The sequence below is a fragment of the Pleurodeles waltl genome, chromosome 6, assembly GCF_031143425.1.
Source record: "Pleurodeles waltl isolate 20211129_DDA chromosome 6, aPleWal1.hap1.20221129, whole genome shotgun sequence".
NCBI lineage: Eukaryota > Metazoa > Chordata > Amphibia > Caudata > Salamandridae > Pleurodeles > Pleurodeles waltl.
The window spans coordinates 13,602,867-13,608,948 of NC_090445.1; positions in this window are offsets into that span (position 1 = coordinate 13,602,867).

A 6,082-nucleotide genomic window follows, 5' to 3' on the forward strand; every position below is an offset into this window, starting at 1 on the left:
ATAAGGTTTGCCTTATATCGTGGTCCCTTCTCTCTGACCCTGTAAGTCACTCCTAAGGTAGGCCCTTCAGCCCAAGGGCATGGTGCATGGTTTCAAGTGTGAGGGCACGCCTGCACGAGCTGAGGTGCCCCTACAAACCCCAGACTCCATTTCCTGGGCTTTGTAAGTGTGGGGAAGCCATCTTAAGGTATGTAGTGGACACTGGTAAACACAAGTTGTCAAACTACATAATGACTTCACCGAACATAGGCATGTTTGTTAACAAACACTTCTGATGGATACACCTACCTGTGGATTCCTCTCCTTATGAATTCTTCCAATGCGCCAGTATTCAACAGAAACTTTCTTGCCAGCTCTTCACGTCAAGGATGACACAATTGCACGGCTCCACACGCGACTCCGTCTGACTTCATCGTGGCAATAAGAAGTCCTCCCCGGCGTGCTGACGTCAGTTGCCTTTTTTCTGCATCTTCGACAGTAAGGTTTTTTTTTTACTGCCTCTCGAACAGCTACTGTTTCGAAGGTGTTCCTGTTGCACTAGTTACAATGTCTCCACCAAAGAAATCAGGTTTTATGCCTTGTCATGAGTGTGAGGTCGAATGTCAGTCACAGATGCTAATGAGGACTGCTTGTGGTGCCTAAGTTCGGACCACGACGTGGATGGGTGCGTGTCTTGCCAGCGGATTAACCCGAATGTCTTAAAAGAGAGAGAGGCTAAGCTCTTCTTGTCAAAAGCTAAGAGGGGGCATAAGGGTCATCGAAGATCTAAGGCGAGGGACTCCTCTTCACACAAGTCCTCAAGATCTCATAAGAAGCAGCGCCAGCGCGATTCTCGACGCCGTTCTTCCAGAAATCAGTCTTGGTCCCCTCCGAGATGCCGCCGTATGGCATGGGAGGACAGTCCAACGCTCACTCCTCGTCCTCAGGCTTTTCCAGCGCCATCGTTGATTGAGGTCGCCAAGTCCCCGGCGAGTCCTCCGATTCACTTTTCACCCGTGTTAGCTCAGGACCTGGTGGCGCAAGTTTCGGATCCGACCCAAGCACCTCAAGATGAGCAAAGGTATCCTGCCTTCCCAACTCCGGGAGCGGATCCAGCGGCGTTCCATAATGCTATGTTTAGCAATTTCAACAAGGCTATGGCCCCTGCTGGTGCACCGGCTGGTCCCACGGGTCCATTAGCTTTCTCTTTAGCTCCGTTTGTACCCTTCTATCCGCCTGAAGGTGCTGGTTCAGTGATGTCGTCATCCCAGATGATGTTGCCGACAGCGCTGATGGAGTCAATGCCGGCGCCGGATGGATTCCAGTCAGGACGCAGTGTATCTCCACCATCTCCTCTACCAGATCGTCCATCTGCCTGGAAACTGGCGTCGTCGACATCGGCTAATTCTCTGACGCCGAGATTGGAGGCCAGATTGAGAGTAAGGAGGAGCGCCTTGAGACTCTTGGAGGAGCAACAATATCAGCAACAGCTGTTGGATGAAGGAGAGAATCCTGAGCCTATGGAGGAATTTCAGGGATCTGGAATCTGCAAGTGGACTGGATATATCCCCTGAGTGGGATCTTTCAACCCCGGCCGAATTTACAGAGGAGGCAGCATATTCTCACACTGTTATGAGGAAGGCTGCTGAATTCTTGGAACTTCCATTACCAGCATCGGAGGTGGAAATAAACATCTTGACTGGGGTGTTGCATCCTTCCTCTGTCTGCGGAGCCCCTACTCCCTTTTAATGATGTCCTTACTGAGCCCATTTTAGACATTTGGAGGAAACCTGTCATGACTCCAGCGGTTTCTAGGACTGTGGCTAGGAGGTACAGTGTGTCTCCTGGGGATCCTTAATTTTTGTCTCAACATCCAACTCCTGAGAGCTTGGTGGTTCAAGCTTCTTGTTCTGCCCGATCTGCACCTGGCTCATTTCCTGCTACACCATCTGTAGGAGGCTGGCCTGGCTTGTAGTGGGTACCAAAGGTACTTACACCTTGTGCCAGGTCCAGTTATCCCTTATTAGTGTAGAAGAGGACCTATGCGCCCGGTCCCCGAGGTGTTGAGAACACTAACGAGCGCGAGCGGCCTGAAATGGTGTTATACAACATTTAAATATTTGGGTGTGAATATATACCACGACAATCAAGACCTCAGTGATGGTAACCTTGGCCAAGTGATCAGATCAACGAGGGGCTCTTTACCCTTCTGGTGCTCGCTTCCACTATCCCCAATGGGTAGAGTGGCTATAGCAAAGATGATAGTACTGCCCTGTCTACTTTATTATTTTATGGCACTGCCCTTGATACTCCCGAGCTCCTTTTTTAAACTACTGAATAGACTACTAACGGATTTAATATGGGGCAACGGTCATAGACGCGTTGCACTGACAAAAGTGCTCCAACCGCTTAGGCTGGGGGGGGGCTGGGCGCCCTCAAATTTGAAGCATATTATGCAGCTGCCCAGATACAATGGATATCTACATGGGTCGGTAATCCAACTGGGGCCGAAACACAGAGTGTCACTAGAGCTCGGTGGCACAGAAATAATGCAATACCTCATGAATCGAACTGATCCAGCACACACTAACAACGTGCTGCTGAACACTGCGCATTGGGCTTGGGGCCGATACGCCTTGCAAAACGCAAAATATCCGCAATACTCACCAAGGATTCCACTACTAGCTCACCCGACATTAGCAAAAATAGCAGCAAAGGTGGGCCTGAATGTGTGGGGTAGCAAGGGCATACACACATTGGGAGATATTTATCAGGACGGACAACTTCAAACCTACGAGGCACTAACCGATAGACACGCGCTGGGCCGCAGAGGATTTATAGCTTACGGAGCAGTCAGGCAGGTAATGAGAGAACACTGGAGAAAGGGCAACTTAGAACCAGATGTTTTACCTCTGCTCCATGAGCTGCTGGGGACCACGAATATTCCATCAAATATATCGAACATATACAACATCCTCACAACCCAAGCGGAACACAAACAGGAACAAGCAAAAAATAAATGGGATCGAGTGCTACCGGAACCACTATCCCCCAATGCATGGGAACAAGCAATGAAAATGACTCGCGAGGTCAGACGTAATCCCCGCTTCCGATACACACACTTTAATTATGTGCATCAGACATACCTATCACCACACCGTATAACACGCATGTTTCCCCGATCACCGCAAACATGCCCTAGATGTGACACAGAGGAGGCCACTTTTTATCACATGACATTGGAATGCCCCCCGATCCGGAACACATGGATAGAGATAGTAATGTTACTAGCCGAATGGACAGACACCGCACTGTCGCCTACTCCTGAGGTATGCCTGTTGGGCATAACACCCCACCCCAAGAAACGCAAACGCACATACAGTATAAATGCATTGCCCTTGCTTTGGTGTTGTATAGATGCCTCATTGCCATGAAATGGAAAGCCCCTGGAGCTCCTAGTATTGCCCTGTGGCGAGAAGAGGTAATACGTTGGACCAAAGCAGAAACACAAACACTACAGAACTTACTGGATAAGGGTATATTAGTTAAAGGCCTAGAAGTATGGAACTTATGCTTGTCAGCCGCAGAAAACAGACGATGAACGCCCCCCCCCGAAACAGATACACAAGAGATAAAGGATATCACACTAATGATTACAGTAAAACAGTATCATATAGACCGACTGAGGAATACGGGGAGATGGGGGAAGAGCGAAGAGGGAAAGAAAAAAAAAAAAAAAGGGATGAACCAATACAAAACTGGTATGCCCTTCACAGGTGCCCCTGGGAGCATTACCAGAGTCCCGACGGGCCCCGGCGGATTCCAAGGATGAGGGACTCCGTACCCTGCTGATCCTTAATATTGTGACCCGTTGGCCATGTACGGAGACCCACGGCTGACAGCGGGCTGGTCCCCTGTGGCCTGGGTGCGAATCGGCTGCGCGAGGGGGGGGCGTTGCCGCAGTGATGAACACGTACTTGCTCTGCACGGGACGAGGGGCGTGCCTCTTGTCCCTGCGGCGGCTGGTTCTCCCCCCCCCCCCCCTGCCTGGGCTCTCCCCTGGGGCTCCCCCCCTCCCCTCGGCCCGGGCCATCTGGGGCCGTCTCAGCTCCTATCTTACTCTCTCTTACTATGTTATTTTGACTCTTGAATTACTACGCACATGTTGAATATATGCTGTGTGGAGAAACACAACTCTCAGAACCCAATTCGGGTAATAGTACACTCATACTGGATTTACAGAATGTGCAGAAGTAATAATTACATGTATACTACATGTTGAACATAATGTAACCTCTTGTATTTCATTTAAATGTTGCCCCTTGGCTGATAAAACAATAAAAACATATTTAAAAAAAGTAATAATAAATTAGTGTAGAAGAGGTGTTTCTGGCAGTGTAGGCTGTTAGAGGTAGCTATGGCAAAGCAGCTTAGGCTGAACTAGGAGACATGCAAAGCTCCTACTATACCACTTATATCATATGCACAATATCATAAGAATACACAGTTAATTAAGGTACTTTATTTTTATGACAATATGCCACAAGTATCTCAGTGAGTACCCTCAGTAAGAAGGTAAGTAATATACACAAGTTATATGTACACAAACCACAAATGGGTAAGAAAGAGTCAGAACAGTAATGCAAACAGTGTAGAATTACAATAGGTTGCAATAGGCAAGCATAGGTCTAGGGGCAACACAAACCATATACTCCAAAAGTGGAATGCGAATCACGAATGGACCCCAGACTTATGGGAGCTTGTAGAGGGTCGCTGGGACTGAAAGAAAACAGTCAGGGTGCCCAAGATACCCCACCCCAAGGCCCTGAAAAGTAGGAGTAAAGTACACCTACTACCCCAAAAGAGCACAATAGTCGTGATAGGGGGATTCTGCAAGAATAACAAACACCAGCAGTGCACTTACAATGGATTCCTGGACCTGAGGGTATTCTCTGAGATACTTTTGGCATATTGTCACTAAAATAAAGTACCTTTATTTTTAGTAACTCTGAGTGTTGTGTTTTCTTATGATATAGTGCTAAGTGATATAACCACTGCCCTCACCATCACATTCCCACACCTACTCACAGGGAGATACATTGACCCCTGGGACTTGTTTTACCCAGATCCTGTACCGCCAGATGACCTAGATCTCTATCCTACCAAACCTTCACCACCAGAGGAAAGTACAGTTTACACTCTGTCATTTCTCGAGCAGCTGCGTACCATGGGGTTCAGATGCATGCAGAACCATTGGAGGAGGATTTTCTTTTTAATACGTTATCCTCCACCCACTCACGCTACCAGTGTTTACCAATGCTGCCTGGTATGCTTAGACATGCTGATGACATATTTAAGGAACCAGTCAATTATAGGGTTTTAACCCCAAGACTAGATAGGAAAGGGCTAATAGCCAGTCGTTAGGGGATACACCTCACCCTGACAAAGAAAGTAGGAAGTTTGATGCTGCGGCTAAAAGGGTAGCTACACAAGCAGCTAACCAATGGCATATTGCCAATTCCCAAGCCCTGTTAGCAAGGTATGACGGGGCACACTGGGATGAAATGCAAGTTCTTGCAATATTTACCCAAAGGGCATCAGAAGAGAGCAGAACAAATTGGTGAAGAGGGATACGCGATCCATAATAATCAAATTAGATCTGCCCTTGCCGCAACTGATACTGGTGCTAGAAGTATCAACACTAGGATAACAATTCGTAGACATGCATGGCTAAGATTCTCCGGGTTTAAACCCGAAATCCAACAAGCAGTGCTTAACATGCCTTTCGAAAAAGAACATCTATTCGGACCTGAAGTAGATACAACTATCGAAAAACTCAAAGGATTCTGACACTTCAGAGTCCATGGGAGCCCTGCATACCACACCTTTTTGGGGTTCCTTTCGCAAACAACAGTTTGGTGGAGACTTCAAACTACAGAGGCTTCCACCTCACATCCTAATCAAACTCAACAATATTATCCAAGAGGGTCATTTAGAAGCTCTTACAGAGGCCATCACCTTTGAGCCACAGGAAAGGTTAATACTGCAGTGTCACCACTCCCCCAAAACAATAACTTCCTCAACATCCCACAATCCCACACGT